The 22,119-nt window shown below is 40.7% G+C and overlaps 1 protein-coding gene across 4 annotated transcripts in view; it reads left to right on the top strand.

The window, feature by feature from the left end:
- Positions 1 to 22,119, top strand: part of MSRA (methionine sulfoxide reductase A) — a 409,813-nt gene that overhangs the window by 229,970 nt on the left and 157,724 nt on the right. The gene's annotated exons all lie outside the window — the stretch shown is intronic.

Genomic DNA, 22,119 nt, shown 5'->3' on the forward strand with positions numbered 1-22,119 from the left:
GTTTATATAAATAAAGTTTTGTTGAAATACAGACTTGCCCATTTTTTTTCAAAAGATTTATTTATTTCTGTTTGAAAGACAGATTTTACAGAGAGAGAAGGAGAGATAAGGAGAGAAAGTCTTTCATCTGCTGGTTGTTTCCCCAAATAGCTGCAATGGCCAGAACTGAGCTGATGTAAAGCCAAGGGCCAGAAGCTTCTGCTGGGTCTACCACAAAGGATGCAGAGTCCCAAGGACTTGAGCCGTTCTTCACTCCTTTCCCAGGTCATAAGCACGGAAATGGAGCAGCCGGGACACAACCTGGTGCCTAATAGAATGCTGGCACTATAGGCAGAGAAGTAGCCTACTGCACTGCAGCAGTGACGGTCCCATTTTAATGCCACAGTGGCAGTGTTCTGTGATTGTGACAGACTGGTCTGCAAAGCCTGACATATTGACTATATGGACTTTCTCAGAAAAAAAAAAAAAAAAGGCTGACTTCTGTTCTAGTTAAGAGAATAAATGGATGGCCTCATGGCCAAGTATATTTCAAATACCAGATTATCTCTCTGGATTTGTTGCTAACTTTGTTCTGTATAAATAACTTTATTTATAGTTTAAAAAATAATTTGTTTATTCATTTGAAAAACAGTTGCATAGAAAGGGAGAGACAGAAATAGAGACAGAGATGAAGTGAGAGAAAGATAGAGAGAGAGAGAGAGAATCTTCCAGCGACTGGTTTACTCACTGAATGGCTGCAATGGTCAGGGCTGGCTAAGCTGAAGCCAGGAGCCTGGAGCCCATCCAAGTCTCCCACATGGATAACAGACAACAAAATGCTTGGGCTGTCTTCTATTACTTTTCCAGGCACATCAGCAGGGAGCTGATCAGAAGTGGAGTAATATGTATATTAGCTTTTTTAAAAAGATTTTAAATGAAAAGCAGTAAAAAGAAACAAGGAGGCTTATTATTTAGTGATAGAAGGTTCAGTTCAGCTGAGAAACTAATATTTGTAAATATATATATTAAACCAATACCAGAGTCCCCAAATACATACAGCAAGCGTTAATAAAAATAAAGGAAGAAATAAATTCCAATATGGTAACAGTTGGGGGCTTTAGTGCCCCACTTTCAGAAGTAGAAGTGTCATACAGACTGAAAATCAACAAAGAAAAATGGCAGAGTTAAACTGCGCCAAAGATCATTTGTACCTAACAGACATTGGCAGAACTTTCCATCCAACAGCTGCAAGAAGATGTTCTTATCAACAGCACATGGAATATTCTCCAGGATAGAATATGGCAAGGTCACAAAACAAATCCCAGCAAATTTTTTTGAAGTCATTGGACAACTGCTGTGACCACCATGTAAGAGAGCTGGAAATCAGTAATAAAAATGGAAAGCTATAGAGATATGGAAATTAAACAACTTGTTCCCAAGCAACCAACAAATCAGAAGGACATTCCGATATTTCCTGAGTTGAATGAAAATGGAAGTACAACATACTAAAACCTGTGGGATAGCCCAAGAGAAGAATTAACAGGGAAGTTTATAGCAGTTGATGTCTATATCAAAAAAGCAGAAAGGGAGCCATCACTGTGGTGCAGTGCCTTAAGCTGGAATGCTGCATCAAAATGCCACCTTGTGTATCAACTTACTCGCTTCTAAGCCGTTTCAACTAACGTGCCTGGAAAAGCAACAGAAAGTCCCTGCCACCCATGTGGTAGACCAAGATGACTTAACTGCTAAGTTAAACCAAATAGCTGCAGAATGAATACCAACTTCATACATTGTTTTTTTTTTTTAAAAAAGAGGAAAGAATTTTTTTCAGAACTCATCCTAAGGAGTTACTCTGATACATTCAGTGTTTACGGGTTGAAAAACTCAGTATCAATAAAAACGTCCATTTTATTCAAAGTGATTCATACATTCAGTGCACTCTGTCAAAAGATAAATGACATGTTCAACAGAGTTAGTAAGATTACTACTAAATTTGTTTAAAACCACAAAGAACCATGAATTGTCAAAGTTACCTTGAGCAAAAATAGATCCTGGAAACTCATTTGCTGCTTGGCTTTAAAATATGCCACAAAGAAACAGTAATATAAACAGTATGCAAAAGCAGACTCCTGTATAACCAAGTGCTCTTTGTCAGTTGTACTAAGGACATGCATTAGGAAAGAGGTAGACTTTTCATTAATTGGTGTGGGAAACTTGGATATCCAGATGAAGAAAAATGAGGCTAGACACTCTCCTCCATTTGTCACTTTTTACAGAAATCAGTACAAAATAGACCAAAGAAATAAATGTCATATCTGAGGCATTGAAACTGCTAGGACAAAAGGGGAGGCACCTCAGGACATGGGGATGGGCAGGGAGGTTTTGGATTAGGCTTAAAAATAAAGGCTATCTATGAATGCAAATTGGGCCAATTGAATTTTATGAAACTCAGGAGCTTCTTGTACATCAAGGGAAATGATAGAGTGAAAAGACAGCCTACAAAATGAAGGGAGAATTTTCAAGTTATATATCCAGCAATGAATTAAGAACTAAAATATGGAGAGAATTCAAGCAATTCAGCAGCAAAAACAACAAGTAATTCAATTTAAAAAATAGTAGATTAAAACAGATGTTTCGCAAAGGAGATACACAAATGGCCAACAAATACATGAAATATTCAACGTGGCTAACCATCAGGGAAATGAAAATCAAAACCACAGTGAACTATTAATTCACTCCAATTATATTGGCTTTTATGAAAAGACAAAAGATAACAAGTACTGGCAAGGATGTGGAGAAAAGGACTGCGCACTCTTGGTGTGAATGTAAATGAGCTCAGCCATGTGGAAAACAGTGTGGCGTTTCCTCGAAAAAATGAAAATTAGTACTACCATGAGGTGGAGCAGTCCAGCAGCTCAGTTCACAACGGCAACAATGCGAATCAACTCAAAGTCCCATTGAATGATGACTGAATAAAGAAAATATGACGTACATACACTGTAGAATAGTACTCAGCCATAAAAAGGAATGAAATCTTGTCTTTTACGATTGAATTGATGCAATTGGAAACCATTATGCTTAAAAAAAAAAGCCAGTCCACCAAAGACAAATAGCCATGTTGTACAGAAGATCATCTGCATGAGCGAGATTGAGCTCCTGGGATTTGATTATTGGTTATTGTTTACAGCCTATGCCTGTACTCCTGAGGAATACTAGGTTGTTTTTTTTCCTTACTTGCTGTGTGTTGATATATTTACCTAAGGAAATGTTAAAGCCTATGATTGTGAAATGAAAAAATACCATTGCAAAAATTGGGGGTGGGAGGGAAAAACAAGGAAGGAATAGGGTGGGTAAGAAACGCGGATAGGGGCCCGGCGGCGTGGCCTAGCGGCTAAAGTCCTCACCTTGAATGCCCCGGGATCCCATATGGGCGCCGGTTCTAATCCCGGCAGCTCCACTTCCCATCCAGCTCCCTGCTTGTGGCCTGGGAAAGCAGTCGAGGACGGCCCAAAGCTTTGGGACACTGCACCCGTGTGGGAGACCTGGAAGAGGTTCCTGGTTCCCGGCATCGGATCGGCGCGCATCGGCCCGATGCGGCTCACTTGGGGAGTGAATCATCGGACGGAAGATCTTCCTCTTTGTCTCTCCTCCTCTCTGTATATCTGACTTTGTAATAAAAATAAATCTAAAAAAAAAAAAAAAGAAGAAACGCGGATAGGAGGGAGAGTAGGATAAGTATTGCTATCATGAAATCCATGTGAATTAAAATTATGGAAGACAAAAAAACACCTAATAAAGAGTCAAACTGATGTAACAGTTTTTTTTTTTCAAATAATGATTGATTTATTTTTATTGGAAAGGCAGATTTACAGAGAGCAAGGAAGAGAGAAAAATATCTTCTGCCCACTGATTCTCTCTGCTGGCTTACTGCCCAAGTGGCTACAGTGGCTGGAGCTGATCTGAAGCCAGGAGCCAGGAGCATCTTCTAGGTCTCTTGTGTGGGTACAAAGTCCCAAGGCTTTGAGATGTTCTCTGCTGTTTTCCCAGGCCACAAACAGGGAGCTAGATGGGAAATAGAGCAGATGGAACACGAATTAATGCCCATATGGATCCCAGTACAAGCAAGGTGAGGATTTAGCCACCAGGCTACTATGCCAGGACCAATGTAACAGCTCTTTACAACTATTAAGCATGCATTAAGAACTAGCATATCAATTTGTTTAAAAATTCCAGTATTGTATTGATCTATTCTAAACTAATAAGAAATGGAAGACATGGGAAATAACATGGCAAAATAGTGCTCAGTTTTGAAAGTTGTTGTTAAGGGGCTAATGCCATAGCATAGTAAGTTAAGCTTCTGCCTGTGGTGCTCACATCCCATGTGGATGCCGGTTTGAGTCCTGTCTATTCCACTTCTCATCCTCCCAACTCATCTCCTGGGAAAGCAGCAGAGGATCCAAAGTCTTTGGACCCCTCCACCCATGTGGGAGACCTAGAGAAAACTCCTGGCTACTGGCTTTGATCTGGCTCTACTCTGGCCTTTGCAACCATTTGGGGAGTAAACCAGTGGATGGAAGGTCTCTGTCTCTTTATCTGTATAATTCTGCCTTTCAATGAAAAATAAATGATTTTTTTAAATTGGAAAGTCAGATATACAGAGACAAGGAGAGACAGAGAGGAAGATCTTCCATCCACTGGTTCACTGCACAAGTGATCCCAACACCCAGAACTGAGCCAATTTGAAGCCAGGAGTTTCTTCTGGGTCTCCCACACGGGTGCAGGGTCCCAAGGCTTTGGGACATCCTCTACTGCTTTTCCAGGCCACAAGCAGGGAGCTGGATGGGAAGCGGGGCCGCCGGGATTAAAACTGGTGCCCATATAACATGCTAGCATGTTCAAGGCGAGGACTTCAGCTGCTAGGCTGTCATGCTGGGCCCATAAATTCATCTTTTTTTAAAATGAAGTTATCAGGGAGGGGAAGAAGCTTTCAGAACCATTGTGAACTAAACAAAATGTATGAAATATCTTCCTGCAGTTTTTTTTTTCTGTAATGAACTCAAATGTCATATGTATCTGTAAATATTATAGATGCTCTAGGATTTTCATTTCTTTACAGGTCATTTTAATAAGCTTAGGTTTATTTTGAAGCAGGATAATGAATTATTATATCACATTTACATTGGAAATTTTATTTGAGTTGAGATTATTTCAACTTTTAGAAAATTTATTAACCGATTTGTCTAATAAAATCATCAATTAAGAAAGAAGGTATAGCAGTCCCACTACAGGGAAAAGACATCACTCTTTTAAAGAGCCAGTTGTGTTTGTTGCAGCACTACTCACAATAAACAACAGAGACAATTTTAGCCTATTAGCCTGATCTTAGTCAATTAGCCAGTGGAGAGATAAGATGTACTCATATACAATGGAGTACTACTTTGCCCTAAAAATGGGTGAAATGTTTTAATTTTCAGTAGCATGGATGGAACTGGAGGTCATTATGTTAAGTATAACAAGCCAGGTACAGAGAAACAAGTACCACGTCTCACTCATATGCAGAATTTTTGTAAGTTGATAATGATGTTTATGAAAGACTGGACTAAGTACAGTGGAAGAAAGGTCGGGAAAGATTGGTAAATGGGTACTGAGTTACAGTTTGGTAAAAGTAAGAAATTTGGAGTTCTGTCTCACAATAGGGTGACTACAGATAATGTACTCATTCTATAAAACAAAATCCTCCAAAAGGATTTCAAATGTTTTTATTTTGAAGTACTGTTAAATGCTTGAAGAGGTAGCTATATTTAACTGATTGGACATTGTGCAATATACACATGACGTAGTACCTCATATGTTTGCATAGTTCTATGTGCTAGTTAAAAATATCTTGAGTAAAATGAAGGCTTATGTAGGGCTTGTCTGAAGAGGACCATTTTACCTCCTGGAGGGCACTGTGAATGTTGTGAGGGAGGAAGTCAGGTGTGGGAGCTGGTTGAAAAAGGAGCATGTTGATTTGTTTGGCACAGCATCAGTTCTGATTTTGACATGAAATTTGAGTTGCATAACAAATATATGAAAATATGAACATTGTTATTTTTCTTGCTTCTAGAGGAGAATTGCAATGTTTCAATGGGTATTAAGAAGAATATGGAATATTGGATAAATATGCTAATGGCTAATCTAAACCTCCCCTTTTTGTTTCTGTTTCAAATTTGAACAAGTGATTTTGCAAAGCTACAAATAAAGTGATTCAGATGAACCATTGGGATGTCCAGGTGTAACCTCTCAAGCTTTGGAATAGAAATGAATATTCTTTGGTGTTATTGCAAACTTGTCTTAAAGAGGCCTAAGAGAAAAAAGGTTGTTAAGAAATTGTCCAAATCTCTACTGCTTATGTTATTATTTTTTTTAATTTTACTGACCAAGGTGTTAGTAATCATTTAGAATATTGCGTTTGTTTCTATGCTCAGAATCTTTTCAGTTCTCCTTGCATTAGCAACTTGATAAGTGTCATATGTTGGGCTCCTACTATCTGCACTTTTAATGTCTTTGCTATTTTCCTGTCCATGAGGTATCTCTGTTTCTACTCTTTACAGAGGAAATATTGAGACTCCAAGGGGATAAATAACCTACTCAAGATCAAAACAAAAGGAATCTCTACCTTGTTAGCTCTTGGCTCAAAATTTATACCATTGACCATGGTGTAAAGTGACCCAACTGTTGTTCTATCCCAGTTACCAAGTACACATAATGTGTCCTCTCTGTCCCGTTTCTGTACTAAATAGAGTGATGTGAACACATTTGCCTTTTAATACTTTAAGGATAATACCAAGGATTTTTTTGTGTGTTTTTGATATTTGGGAGGAAAAAAGGACAAAACCCTTTCAACACATAGTTGATGGAATCAGCTGTCAGATTATGGGCCTATAGCAGCACATGAAGTACACAAAACCATGGAGATTGGAAAAGAACTCTATTTGATATGAACACTGCCTGCTAAGTTAGCTGTAGCATTGGGGAGCATGGTTGTCATGGAAACCTGTTCTTGATTGGAAATAGTTATTGGGTCTTACCCAGACTTAGAAGGAAAACTGCTTTCTTTCCCCAGGCTTTTTGTTGTTGTTCTCATAAAACGGAAAACAAAACAGAGCAAAAACAAACAAAAGACAGAGGGAAGCTGTGATAGAGTGGTCCCTCTGGCGCAGAGGTGGTGGGGCCTTCAGATCCTTGTGAATGGTAACCAGCTAATTAAAGATTTAAAATTTGACCAAGTAGAGGAATAAGGCAGGCAGAAAGCAGATAGGCTATACTGTTGGGCTCTTCTCTGGGGCTCTGATACCCAAAGCCTTGCTGAGCAATTCTAGCCTGGAGGGGTCCAACTTGAGAGAAACAGAAAGAGAAAGAAAAAGAAAGAGAGAGAGAGAGAGAGAAGAAAGGAAGGGAGGGAGAGAGGAAGGGAGGGAGGGAGAGAGGAAGGGAGGGAGGGAGGAAGGAAGAAAGGAAGGAGGGAGGGAAGGAAGGAAGGAAAGCCACCAATTCTGTGGTGGAATGTAATAATTAATGAGGTTAGTGTGAGAGAAATACCAGGCTATAACCTAGTATTTGTGTCAATTTCAAAATCATTTTCTCTTAAACCTGGTCATGACCTGTGATCATTCTGTAAGTTTTTTTAATCTGTCTGTCTATCTATCTTTTTTTTTTTTTTTCAGAAAAGAAGCTTCAGGCCCAAATTCTGTGCAGATTCCTTCTCTCAGAAGAGAGCGTGCTTAAGCCTAAGCCGTTTGTTGTCTTGGGGCCAGTGCTTAGAATTACAGGAAGGGGGTTATCACAATCCACAGGGCTAGCTTTCCCCCTTGCTATCATGATAAGATGCATATCAGAGCTCCCACAGTGTTGTCTTGGCACACAAATTCATGGTCACAAGCCAGGGAACTGTTTCTGTTGCTGTTTCTGTTCTTCTGCAAGGCTTTAGTTGGCAATGAGTGGAGAGTAAGTGTGTATGTGAGTGCAGGAGTGGTGTGTGTCCACAGAGGACAGAGCTTCATGTCTGAACTCCCAGGGTCTCTAAAGCCTGAGCTGGGAATGTGGATAGCAGACCCAAGGGCATAGCAGTTCCTTGAGCAGTGGCATGAGAGATACTTTGGGTTGAAAATGTTGGTTGAACCGAGAAACAGTCTGAGTAGAGATAGGCCGTCAATTAGAAAAAGCATTGGCTTCCAGAGCTATAGAACTTAAGAATAACCTCATGGAATGCCCTGACATATGTCAAAGGAAACATGGGGCCTCAGCCCAGGAGAGGGGAGAGTCCAGTGGTACCCTGTGGTGTTCTGGGCAGACAAGAGTAGCCTAACACCAAGGGGCTTTGCAGAGGTATCTCTAACCTATGTTGTGGTGCACACCTTATGAGTCATGTGATCTTTCATCAAGATGCAGGAATTACCAATACTACTACTACTAATAATGCAATGAGACTAGGTAAACCAGGGAGAGAAATTCTTATTTAAATTGTTTATTTATAGTGATTCGATTTGACAGGCAGATATTACAGAGAAGAGAGACAGGGAGAGAAGGTCTTCCATCCATTGGTTCACTCCCCAAATGGCCTCAACGGCCGGAGCTGAGCTGATCCAAAACTGGAAGCCAGGAATTTCTTTTGCACATGGGTGCAGGGTCCCAAGGACTTGGGCCATCTTTCCCTGATTTCCCATGCTATAAGCAGAGGAGAGCTTAATCAGAAGAAGTAGAGCAGCTGGAGCATGAGCTGGTGCACATATGGGATGGCAGCACCACAGGGCAGAGGATTAGCATGCTGTTCCACCTTGCCGGTCCGAGAAATATAATGCCACTCTAAGATGTATTATGCATTTAGTCTGCCTAGGTCATTCTGTCCAAATTACATGAATCTTGGGTTGAGTTGAATAAATTTTTCTCCCAGAGCAGAGGGCCAGAGCCTGACACCCTGGGTTTTCCACAGGCTGTGACTACCTCCTTGCATTCCTCTAGAAATTCCCCATCCTTCACATGTGTCTGTAATTTTTGTTTAAACTTTATTCATTCATTTACTTATTTTTAAAACTTGTTGCAAAAGACCGTGTTCCAATAATAGACATGTAAGCCTCTCTTTCTCAGATTCATAAACTCACCCTGAACCTGTAGCACACAGCCTAAAAGATTTTGTCCTCCTGGGTAAACAACTGGGTCTGAAAGCTGAGCTCTGTGAGAGCCACCCGCCTGGGGCCTCCACAGCAGCTGACCATGGTGGCCTGGATGTAGGTAACATCTCTGAAAGCCAGCAGACTTCTGTGGGGCCACTGTTTCTGTTAGGTTTTTCATTTGTCTCTAGGAGATGTATTGAGAAGTAATTAAGTCTTCAAGGCAACCATCCTACTCCTAAAATTAATTACAAAGACTCGTCCATTTATTTGTGTTCCGCATAAACTCAGTGTCAGCCTGACACTGGAGAGCCCAAAATCTGTAATGGAATAGCCAGAGGAGTCAAACTTTCATGTAGAATTGCTTGCGTAAGTACAACAATTACTGGAAAGATAGCACATGCATGACATTGTGCAGTATACTAGGGGAAGGTAGTCCCTACACTGAAGTTGAATAATAACAGTTCCTCTGGTCTTCCAGGATTCTTTTCTCTGTGGTCAAATGAAAAGTTGATTTTTCACATTTGTTTCAAAGAGGTGGGCTAACCCTGTCATGAGCTCATATGCATGCCTGCGCGTGCACACACACACACACACACACACACACACACGCATGCACACATACTCCCTTCAAACAGTTGTTATGCAAACCAACTGATTAACTGACATGCTGCTGCTTTACCACATTGATTCTAGAAATAATTGAGCTATTCAGACTGCTGAATGCCCTTATAGAAAATTATTCCTACATTTTATAATAACGACTGTACAGATGAAAATATGAAAAGACATTCTGCAATGGATAAGCATTCTGTGTTAATTTCACTGCATTAGCCTAATGTACAAATATCCCGTTTCTGGCAAGAAAACCCAGGATGTTCATTCACTGGTTAGCATCTTTTCGTATTTCACTTACAGATGTTCAGAACAATTCTGTGTTTATTAGTCTATTCAAAAGCTTTTAGAAATCTGCAAAGCCAAGTGGCAGAAGCATAAAAGGGACCATGCAACTTTTCCTCATAAATGATATTTATACAGTCACTACAAAAAAAAAAAAACCTGAAAGCCCAGACACTTTATTTATCAATAGAACACTTCAGTGGATTCTCAGGCCTATACTAGTGGTACCCAGCAGGAGCTGGGGTCTGGGAGGAACAGGGCATAGGAGTCCTCATGTGACCTTCCAATGGTGGTGATGCCCAGGGCACTTTTGCCTCTTCTCCACAGGGCCTGCTGTAAAACGGAAGCCAGGTGCTGCTGTATGAAGCTGGTGGAGTCATAATTGGATTGTTACCTGAAAATGAAATCAGAAATATTTTACAAAATCTAGGTCACACACTTTCTATCACTCCAACTCTTGAGCATATTGAAGGCAAAATCTGTGGATCACAAAGCCTGAGGTGATAGGGGTGGGTCAGCCCTGGGCATGGATACAGGACACAACACTTGGAAACTACTTTCTGAATCTGTCACCAGAACCCATTCCTTCCTCATGTGCATGTTCTTTTCCGTGCTGCCTAAGAGCTCCCACAAAACATTGAATAGTGATTTCCCCACTAATAGAAAACACCTCAGACACTTTTGTAGTTTGACATAATCTCTGAAGTGTTTGGGTGGAAGTGCATGTCTCTGTATCTTCCATGAGATTGATGATCCCATTCTCTTTCAAAGTAGAGATGAGTTCTGTTATTAGCAGATTTTATCAAGCAATGTAAAACTATTCTAGATTCCTCTCCTTTTAGTACATAGTCTCATTGTACTCATTTCAATGTCAGTCACGGCAAATTACTGAGTTATTGGCACATCTCTGAAGATGTGAAAATTCTGGTGTTCAGTTCTTGCTGGAAGCAATTTGATCTCTCTCTCTTTTTTGTTCCTTTTATTTCAGATGTAAAATTGGACTTTGAACTTGTAGCAGGCAGGATAAAAATGCTTCCCTCTCAAAGCAACAAGCAGAAAGAAAACTTCAAGGACAGGAACTTATAATGCATAGTTACAGCCTCTTAGAACCAAATACAGCTCCTCCAGCCAGCTGCATAGTTCCACTGCCCCATCCAGACTGCTGTTTAAGACAAAGCAATGAAAGGACCTATGGCTCAAATGGAAGAAGTACTGGTAATGGGAAAGCTGCTGGTTTGCTTTTTCTGAATCTCAGTCACCGGAGAGAGTAAGCATAGCTTCTTGACAAGCCACACCTCCCTGAAGGGCTGGCAGCAGGAGTTCTAGGTCAGGTTTGGGAGGAAATCTAGCCATATTCCAGTCCAGAGACTTTCAAACCAAGCAGGGGGCTCTGGTCCCCAGAAAGGGGGACTACAGCGCTTGCACTGGTAGTGCAGTGTTTGGACTAAACAATAGTTTGAAGCTGTCTGAGGAACATAGCTCATAGTGTTAGGCTGTGTTATCTGTTGCAACCTTGACGAACATGTCACTCTTTTAAAAATGATCTTTAAAATGTCTGAAGCCCTCACGGTCTACTTGCTTGTCAGTGAGAGAAACTGAGGCTGAAAGTGATTGATTTAAGTGGTAAATGTGAGTAGAGCTATCGAACATTTGCTGGACTTTCCAGATCATGGCATTGTAAGAATCCTAAAAGGAAGTGAATTTCAGGTATCCATTCTGCTATTTTAGGTGGGGACTCAGAGAAAGTGGCTTCTGAGTTTGAATTAAGATTTCAAGAAACAGCATTTTTTTTTCCAGTTAGTTCTTGCTCATCATTTTAGGTTTTGTTTTTCTCCAAGAATGGTAGTCTCCTGTGTCTCTGGAGGATGTTTTGGAAACCATGGACAGCACCAGCCCTGATTAATTATGGTAATTATTAACTTATAAATTAAACATAGTAAGGGATTGGCAACAGCTGATAATAAGAAAGAGCAACTATAGCAAAATAGTATAATACAACTTCTGTGAGTGTCTGTCCCCCCTCAGGCATCTTTGTGTGCTCACCCTTCTTGCTTTCTGTGGGTCACAGAAACCACAGAAGGTGAAATTGTGGCCAAAGGGATGACGGTTGTACTAGGGCTTCCCCAACCCCAACCCTAACCTGCTATAGCCACGTGGAGGCCAGGGGCTGTGATAGCAAAGAGGGCCCACAGGAGCCCTGGGACTCGGGAATGAGAAAAGACATCATTAAATAAGAGAGTTGCTTGCTTCCTTCACTCCCTTACCAAAGCTCCCACAAACCAGCTTCCTAGTCATCTCAAACTGATTGTCCATCAAACGTGGCCTGATGGACCCTAGTCATTTTGCCAACATCCACCTCAGTTTTCAAAATGTAAGGGAGATGGTGTGGTGTTAAGCGTATGTTCACCCAGCAGCACTGAATTTGGAGCGGCTTTCTGTCGTCCCATAAACCCTTCATTTGTGGGTTCTGAAATCAGAAGGAACCATCTTGTGGGCTCTTCTGCAGCACTTAGACAAAATCATGTGGTCTCCTATTTGCATATGGGTATAAAGCAACTAAGATAAGGGGTAGATCACTGTCCTCAAAGTTGAGGGGCCAGTGCTGTGGTGCAGCCATAAAGTTTTACTGTGATGGCCAGTGTTCCATATCAGCATGCCGGTTGGAGCCCCAGTTTGTCTGCTTCCAATCCAGTGCACCTGGGAAAACAGCAGATTATGGTCCAAGTACTTTGGCCCCTGTCATCCATGGGAAGGAACCTGGGTGGAGTACCAGGCTCTTGACTTCAACCTGACCACATCCTTGGCTTTACACCTGTTTAGAAAGTGAGCCAGTGGCTAGAAGATCTTTTTCTCCCTCTTTCTCTTTGGTTCTTCCTTTCATATCAATAGATAGCTCTTTAATTTTTTTTAAACTTATAAATTTGAAATGAAAGACCTAGGCTTATTTTCTGGAGATGTTTCAGTCCAGCACTAGAGATGATAAAGGTTTGTTTGTAGCTTCAAGGTCCCAAAGGCTGGAAAACACCAAAATTGGATGCACTGTGAGACCTGCCACTGTCCCCAGATGATACAGGAAAATGCTTAGTCCCTTCCCTTCCTTGTCAGGTCCACCAGCCAAAGTCTCCCAATAATGTCACTGTTTGTTCCTTGTCACTTAAGGGCATGGGGTGAATGAGTTTGATGGTTTGTGGATTCTCTTAAGGCAATTACATGTGTCATGTATCCCTCATGTAACCTTGATACTTTGATATTCTTTAACTGGTTTGGCTATTCAATTTGCCATTCTTCTTGAGTAATTGAAATCACTACTGTGGAACAGGTACAGGAGTGAAGGATCAACAGACTGACAAACTTTAAATAGTTAAATGTGTCAGTGTTTCAGCATATCTGATGGTATTATTCAGATATGCCATTGCAATGGAAAATAAATGGAAAGGAACAATAGCAAAAACATCCTTTTATCCCCCATCTGACCCTAGAAATGGATTATTCTTTCATTGTTTCAGGATTATATTCTCAAAGACTTAGAAAGGAGATTAAAAGGAATTTGCTGTAGCAAGTTCTTAAAACATAATTGCAAAAGCAATTGATGAATGTACTTGTACTGATATTTTCAAATCACATACACTGGCACTGTAACATAATATGAGAAAATAACCTTAAGGGAGGTTTGAGCTTCTCTTGGAATTTTATGTTATACACTGGGTCTTAATTACTTTATGATGACTAGCAATTTTCAGAGCCTTAGAATAAGGCTTTTTTTCCCAGCCCCCTCTTTTCCCAAGATAACATTAAAAAATAAGTATCTGGGTCAATTACTAACCCATGTGCCAAGTGAAAATTGCATCAAGAGGGACTCACACAAAAACATGGCTGCCTACAGTGCCGGGGCCCCATCCGCCTTCGGAAGACCCTCAACTTTGGGCTAAGCTGTGATGAACAAATCCCACCTCTCTCTGATGTGTGGAATTACAGGGTCTCTCAGGGAATGCCAGAAACCAGAATGATGGTGACACGTCCAGTCTGCTCAGGTTTGCATATGCCAGGGTTGTGTGGCAGAAGCCTACTGTTGAGGAGGTCCATAAGTCTGCCATTTTATTTTCAGCTGTTTCATTGTAGTTGCCACCACCCCTCCCTTCTTTTGTGTCATTTCCTCTTCTCCTTTTCCCCTTCCTTCCTTTCTCTTTTTCTCCTTCTTTCCTCTCAGATAAGTTGGTTTTCTTTTACACTTCAGTTGATTGTGAAAGTGCCTTAGAATTCACAAGAATTGGTAGCTTAGCACATAGTACATGTCTTGGGTTTTTGAAAATAGTTTATAGCTAAATGCTGTCAAAGATATAATAGTAGCTTGTGAGATGAAATTGCTAGCTTGCAATATGCAGAACATTTTCACATACTGATGGACTGATCACCACAGGCCTGTAAGAGCAACATGGTGGCTCCCATTTATGAGTGCATGCAGAGTTCAGAAACATTTAGAGAGCTGCTCAGTGTGTCATCAGCTAAACGAGTTATTAGTCTCTGCTGGTATTTCTTTTGGAAATGTGTTGAGGTTTGCTAATTGTGGGGATTTGCCCCCTGAGCCAGATCACCAGATGCCCAAGGGACCCCGGATCTCAGATATTCTGAACAGACTGAGAACGCAGCAAAAGGCAGACTTTCTGCTGAACTTGTGGACCACCGTGTTGACAAAGTGTGACTGGAGAGGTGTGAGGGCTCATCACTATCATTTCCTTTTTTTTTTTTTTTTTTTTAGTGATTGTGGCCTAAATGTATCTGAGTACAAAGTTCTGTTAGATTCCTTTTCTAGTTAGATCTGTTTGTTTACTGGTATTGGTTTCTTTAACTAATGTTTACTTATCCAGTTGCCTAAGACCTGGTGACTGTTTCTAAATCCCTTGTGATCTATGTTAGAGTAGCTTGTATGCTATTGTCTAATTAACTAGTAACTTCCATCTGCCTGCTTGCAGTGCAAAAAATTATGGTATAAGTTCCCCAGTAAATTTCAATAAAGTGTAAATTGGTTCATCTCATCTTTGCTTCCCCTATGTCCCAAATCCTTCTTGGCATGGACGTCACACTTCAAGTTCTGGTTCCCACTAGAGGGACCCCTAAGAGAAATGAGATAAGGGTTGTGTTTTCAACTGTTTCCTTTTAAACTTCTCCTTCCATGCTTTCCAATAAATGCCTTTTCACGTGCTTTTTAGCATACCTTAAAATATTTTAAAAGCTGTCAAGTTTTTCTAGGAAAAAGCCAGAATTTTGATCATGGTTTATAAAAAACTATCCAGTAGTCTAGAACCATTTTGAGAAACCTGATCTGTAGACATTTTGGATTTCTGTTCTTTAATGATATGCACATTAGAGGTCATTGATTCTGGTGATACCTGAAAGCTTTTCTTCAGACACAATTTTTGTCCAGAAGCATAATATTAAGACAGTGTCTGAGATGCTGTGATTGTTAGAGAGGAGCTTCCTCTGACAGTGTCTTCATGATTCTGGGATACCTCTAGGGAACCCACAAAGACTCAGTCTGTCAAACAAGTGAGAACCAAGGGCAGCTTCCTGCTGGGTGAAATACTATCCATGGGAAGCCCTTCCCTGGCTCTCAGACTGGTATTTGCCCTAAGATTGCATCACGGGAAACCATTGGGAGAAAAAATGTGAAAAGTCTCCAAAGGGGGCCTTTCCTTCCCAGCCTTTGCAGAGGTATGCCTGGATGTAGATGTCTTTGCCAAAGTCCCAGGTCTCACAGCATGTAGTCCAAAGCAGTCAGTTCTCCTAATGACTCACGTACCTTCCATGTTCAGCTTCAGCTCTGGGCCTCAAACTGTTGGATACTATAACACCAAATGCCCTCATCAGCAGGTATGCCTCTGTCTGGCAGGGGGGTTGACAAAAAGCCATAGGTGCCTGAACTTGAATATCTTGTGCACAAAAGGAAAAAAAAAATCTGTCACCTTTTTCATGGTTTTTGTGGTTGTATTTGAAAGTTTGAAAATGTTCCAGGGAGAATGATCTATCTGCTTTTTAGAGTCAGGTTGTAAAATGACACAACCACATCCTGGGACTGGAGTAGAGTGGGAGACAGTGGGCATCCAAAAGAAGCTGTTTTTTGTTTTAATAGTTTTTAGTGTTCATAAGCTTTTACTTTTGGAATATTTTTATGTTGCAAAGACTGAACAGAAAATATGGAATTCTCATGTACCCCATCTCTATACCTCACCTCATTTTCAGTATTTCCTCATCTGGATGTCACTTTTGTTACAATTGATAAACTTATGTTGAGCATCATTGTCACCCTAAGGCTATAGCTTCCATTAGCCTTTCTCTTGGTGTTGCATATTCGGTGTTTTGGGACACATGTAAAAGCATGGATCTGTCATTAACTATATCATACAGAGAAGTTTCTGTAGCCTAAAAAGATCCTCTGCATTCCATCATTCAACTCTCCCCTCCTTAACACCAGCCACTCCCAATCGTTTCACCATCTCTGTAGTTTTGCCTTTTCTGGAAGGTCTGATCAGTGGAATCTTAGAGTATACATTCTTTCATGTTGTCTTCCTTCACTCCCTTATAGTCATTTAGGACTCCACCGTGTCTCTTCCACACTAGGTGGTTCATTTCTTTTTAACCTTCATTTCTCTTCAACCTTCTTTTCAACCGAGAGTATTTGGCTGTCTGGACTTACCCAGTTTGTTTACTCTTTTCACCTGCTTCTAAGTCTTAGCAATTGTGAGCAATCTGTTAGACACAGGGGAAGCTGCTTCTGACTGCACGAGAGGGATTAAAGGAAAGAGATTCTCAGAGACCTGGTTAGAGTAAACTTCACCCGAAATGATTCCTGTTAGCCAATGCCAGGCCCATGGGCATTTGTCCTCTACAAGCACTGTAAGTTGCATTCTTTACTTGAATGTTTCTCGGTGAGAATCACATTGGAAACAAGAATTTGGATAGTATACCTGTATGCGAGTGGCTGTAGATTCTCAAGGAAAGATGTCCTTTCTCTTTCCATTGAGTTCTACAGTTCAGACCGGTAAGTGTCCATACTGTAGTTCTGTGTGGCAGGTGTATTTCCCTGTTTATCTCCATACTGAGTTTAGAGCTCCTTGGAATGTTAGTCTGTGGGAGCTGGATGAGGGGGCAGGAGGAGGCCCTGGTCTTCCCCTCCTGCCTCTGTCCACCCTCATTTTCCTGCCACAAGAGGCTGCTAAAGCAGATTCCCAAGAGACTGAGCTGCAGAGCTCCCTCACTTTCTTGTTTTCACTTTATTTTTGTGTCCTGCACACTCTTTCTTTCAACTGAGTTCAGTGAAGAGATTGTAAAAGTTTGCTTTTTTTAACTCCCAACTTTTGTTACCAGAAAAGCTTGGTGGGTTCTTTCCTCAGCTTACTATAGAAATAAAAAGCTGGGAATCAGTTATAGATGGAGCTTTATTTGTAGAGTGGTCAGCTGAACATGGAAGAAAGAGGGAAGGGAAAAGCACCTCCCAGGAGAGAGACAGAAAGTTTAGTTCTTCTTGAAAGGAGAGAGGGAGGGAGAGACATCAAAGGTTTGAGGGAGGGTCTTGGGATTCTAAGTATTCCCTGACCCCTCCTTGTTGGACAGCAACTTAGGATAAAAGTTTCTTCATTGATGGGTCTCTTAACCAGTTAGCAGATGGCTGGGCAGTTCTTGTGCCAGCCACATGAAGTTGTGGCCAAAATTTCAGGAGGCTTGGACTGTCTCAAGTTTAATTCAGGAAGATTGTTAAAGGTTATGGTGAGCTGTGTTCTTGGCCAGGTCATTCAGGGAAGCACTAGTGCTCATGGATAAATAAGGGATTGCTGGGAGGTGGCAATACCATTTCCTGCAGAGATGTGTGGGAATTGACCTGAGCAGATAGAGAGTGGAAATTTCAGAGGCTTCCCAGGCAGTCTGGGAGGAAGCAGAGGCAATGGGATTTCTCCAGCAACAGCTAAGATAGTTGCATCACACATAGAATGCTCTCTTCATGGGGGAAATTTGGCCACAGAGACCTTGCTTACCAAATTGACCTTAGGCATCTTAGCTTCTCCACCACTCATGGGTTCAGCTCTGTTTATCTCTACAAGCCTTTTAATTTATTTTTAATCACAGCACTTCTTCGACCTACCACTTGGATATAGGTATTATCTAAGTCAATCTTTGAGCTAATTTTTGCAAGCTTTGATGAAAAGCAGCATCTCATTTAACAAGACACTTACTCTGGTCCTAGAAGTCACTCTTGATGACAGAAGTCCTTTGGCTGGATCAAGGCATTAGAGAAGAGAGCATACGTGTTTCTTCTCTAAAAGCAGGAAGTGAGACTATGAGATGACCCCTCCACATTTTGATGGTCTTTAAATATTAGTATTGACTTTGACCTTGTCATATCCAGTGAAATTCTCAGTATCCTGTAAAGAACAGTAGATGTAGATTGATGGCCATGTACTGGGGAAAGTGAATTTCAAAGCAGTAGCATGTTTATTGATATGTAGCAAAGTGACTCAGTTTATCATATAGTACTTCAAAAGCTGAAGAAGTGGTTTCTGGTGTACTCTGTAACATTGAGGCTATAAAATGGAATCCAGTTACATGAAGAAGTATTAAATTCACAGATGTGAGAAAGGAACCTTCTTCAAAATTAGGCTGTCAAAGAAATACTTTTTGGTGAATTTATGTACCGAAGACCCCATGCCATTCTCCTGCTTGTAGCTACCTGCTTCTCCCCACTTCTGTGAGTGGGATTCCTAAGTTACTTCCCTTTATCTTTCCCTTCATTGAACTGTGAAAAGTGTTTTTCTGCACATTTGGGAAATTTTAGAAAATCATATGCTGACTCTTCTGCTCCAAGAAGGTGTGCTGCAGTAGGGTTACAGGAGTAGGAAGCGGGCAGGAAATACCAAAGAGAGATCTTATTTTCCATTTCCTTGACTTTGCTTTTGCAAATGTTGACTGCTGTTCTCCTGGGTTTTATGTATGCATTTGTAGCCTCACTTGGCTGGCTGGTGTTTTTTATTTGCCACCTCGACCTGTAGGCCCTGATTGATGGGCGGTGCTGTTGCTCAGGGTCCTTGTTTGCTGCATGCTCTTTGGTGACCTCACCACCAGTGCTCCAGAGAAGCAGCCTGAACCTGTTTTCCCAAGAGTCTGTAACATGCCACAGTTTCAGGAAAAAAAAAAGAAAAAGAAAAAAGCCTCCAAGTTTGTTATTTAGATTTGTTTCCTGATTTGGACTGGAAGCAAGCACTGCCAAGGCCGAATGGATGCACAATAACAATATAATCTGTCAGAATAAATGGCAGAGAAATGGAAGAAATGAGCAGTTGTGTGTAGGTGAGCCACTTGGGGATGAGGCTCACCCTGTAATTTGGACCAGTTGCAGTAGAATAAAAGCTCCACTTTTAGATGAGGAATCACATGGGCTGTGTGAGTAAGAGGTATTTAATGCCACCATGCTTGGACCAGTGATACAGGGTGCAGAATTAGTGCAGAATGTGGAGTGAGAAAATGGCAAATAAAATAGAGATGGATCAAGGTTTCCTTGGTTGAGTGAGTGAGTGAGAGAGAGAGGGAGGGGGAGAGAGAACAATTGAGAACACCCCCATTCCTGTCACCACATGCACACAAGTGAGGCAGCCCACAGTGTCAGCAAGCACAGATGGGCTGGTCACGTAGCCTGGAGCTAGGGCAACAGATGGACAATTCATTGCATAAATTGGCTACCCAGGGACCACAAATGCCTGCTAGGAAATCCAAGGACATACCAGGTTGACCCAATGACAACATCCCTGGGCAGAGGTAGAAACAGGGTGCTCATGATCTGAAAGGAGAGTGAATAACAATTTACATTGGTGAGAGAAAAGCAGATGGAATCCAATTAAGGAATGAGGAAATTTCACTTGTGTGTATTTTATTTAAATATTTTGTAAGAGGATTTATGGTTTTTAACTTATCTTTGTGAGATCTGACTTTGTCACTTGTGAATATTGTAATTGTATGGCATTGAGAGCACTGGGAAAGAAAATAACATTTGGGAATTGGATATGTATACAGAATATCTAGGAACTTTTTTAATATTGAATTCTTGCTGTAAGCACAGACTGCAAAACAATTTTTCATGGAGGTAGTTGATTATAGAATATGATTCTGTTGTCAATATAAAGTAAAAAATACAACATGGAATTGTCGTTCTGTTTAGGTCAGTGAAACAAGTACCACAAAAATTAGTTTGCTTTGATCTTTTGGTAATATTTTCACTTGATGGTGAGATGGAAGAACTGACAAGTCTTTAAGTAGCTGCCCACTTAACATAGCTTGATACATGTAGCATATGCACACGTTCACATCAGGGGTTCTTTTTTGAAAGCTTTTGAAAAGGCAGCAATTACTGTTGGAAAATATCTGTGCTGGGGACAGGATATGATGATGGTGAGTAGACACACCTGTGTCTATATTCACGACGATGACCCACTGTTGCTTTCTTTTAAATAGACTTTGTTCTTAGAATAGTTTGAGATTTCCAGAAAAGTTAAGCAGGACTTACATACAGTTCCCATATTGTTCCCTGTGCCTCATTATCCCTCCCTACACCTTCCCTACTATTAATATTTTTGCATTGATGTGAAATATTTGTTGTAGCTGATGAGCCAGTATTGATGCATTATTGGCTAAAACCTGTCATTCACTTTGGTGCTCACTCAGTATGGTACAGCTGTACAGTGATGTGTTTCCACTTTGAATCACTGCACTGCCCTAAAAAGTCTCTCATCTGTCCAGCACTCCATCTTCACAAAACTCTGCCTTTTTACTGGATCTAGTTTTGCCTTTTTCAGAATGTCATATAGTTGTTTAATTCTAGAATGTAGTTGGGAATTTCAGAAGTTTATAGAAGATGGAATCATAAATCTATTTTGCTAAAAGGTTGTATTCCAATGGCATACATCTTCTTGGGATTTTGGCAGCTTTCTTATCCAGTATGTAACTTTTTTAAATGGCTCTTTCCCCCTTAGAAGCATATTTTAAAGATTATTTCATGTCTTTTTTTGTCTTAATAATTACTGTCTTTCATTTTATTACTTATTCGTGTTTCACTGTGTGGATGTACCATGATTGTTTATGCTTGTACTGAAAGACATTTTAGTTGCTTCTTGTGTTTCCCACAGTTATGAACAAAGCTGGTATACGCATGTTGTACAGAATTTTGAGTGCACATAAGTTTTCCACTGATTTGAATGATTAGATTGAAATGAAATAGCTAGATGATAGGGTGAGATTATGTCTAACTTTAAAGAAACTGTCAACCTGTTTTTCAAAGTGTAATGCCATTTTGTCCCAACAACAAATGAAAGCTCCTGCTACCCTGTGTCATTTCTTGCATCTGGTGACATCATTGTTTTGGTTTTTGACACTCCAGTGAGTGCGGATTCTGTCCTGTTGTCATTTGGAACTACATTTCCTTAACAGCGTCTGGTATGGAGCAACTATCTGTATGCTTACTTGCCAGGTGTCTTCTGGGGTGAGGTGTACAGATATTTCTGTCCACCTTTTATTTTATTTTATTTTATTTTATTATTTTACTGTTGGGTTTCAAGAGTTCTGTCCTTCATCCTTCATCGGCTATGTGACTTGCAAATGCATATTCCCAGTTTGGGTCCTGTGTATTCACTCTGCATGTTTTTCTTTCGCCTGCTGCTGGTTCTAGAACTGACAGAATGGCTGTGGGAAGGTGGATTGGGTTGACAGCCTTCTAGCCAGGACCAGCTGTTCAAGTATTAGCCCAGAAAGTTAATTTGGTCTGTATCATTCCTGATCCTGACAGTCGCACCTTTTTGTTCATTTGCTTCTGCTGACCTTGACATGAGGTTTTACTCATGGTTTTGTTTTGTTCTTTTCTGATGATGATAGTGACTCATCCTGGCTTCTTGCTCCTTCTGTGATTTGGCTGCAGCTTCTGGCCGACCCCCAGCAGGTGCTGGTTGTCTTTCCTTCGTGCTGGCTTCGGCTCTGTCTGTGACGGCTTGCTTTGAGCCCACCTTGAGCTTTGGTGTCTATTTTCTTTTTTAAAGTTTTATTTTATTTTTATTGGAAA

The sequence above is a fragment of the Ochotona princeps genome, chromosome 11 (genome assembly GCF_030435755.1).
Source record: "Ochotona princeps isolate mOchPri1 chromosome 11, mOchPri1.hap1, whole genome shotgun sequence".
Classification (NCBI taxonomy): domain Eukaryota; kingdom Metazoa; phylum Chordata; class Mammalia; order Lagomorpha; family Ochotonidae; genus Ochotona; species Ochotona princeps.